Genomic DNA, 233 nt, shown 5'->3' with positions numbered 1-233 from the left:
TCAGGTGGGTACGGGGCACCTTCACCCTGCACCAGCTGGGCTGGGTAATAGCTGATGGCTGTGTACTCGTTCTGGCACTGGGATGCTGCCATCTCCACGGGGCCCAGTGGTAGGAGGTCCTCCAGATTCTGGTTACTGTAGCGGGGAGGGATGGGTGCCCGCTTGTTGCTTTGGTCCAGTGGAAAAGGGAAACCCCCATAGAGAGTGACTGGCTCCGGGTCTGCCGGTGGAGG

This window comes from Meleagris gallopavo, chromosome 15, assembly GCF_000146605.3.
Source record: "Meleagris gallopavo isolate NT-WF06-2002-E0010 breed Aviagen turkey brand Nicholas breeding stock chromosome 15, Turkey_5.1, whole genome shotgun sequence".
Taxonomy (NCBI): Eukaryota; Metazoa; Chordata; class Aves; order Galliformes; family Phasianidae; genus Meleagris; species Meleagris gallopavo.
Note: the sequence above shows the minus strand (reverse complement) of the source record.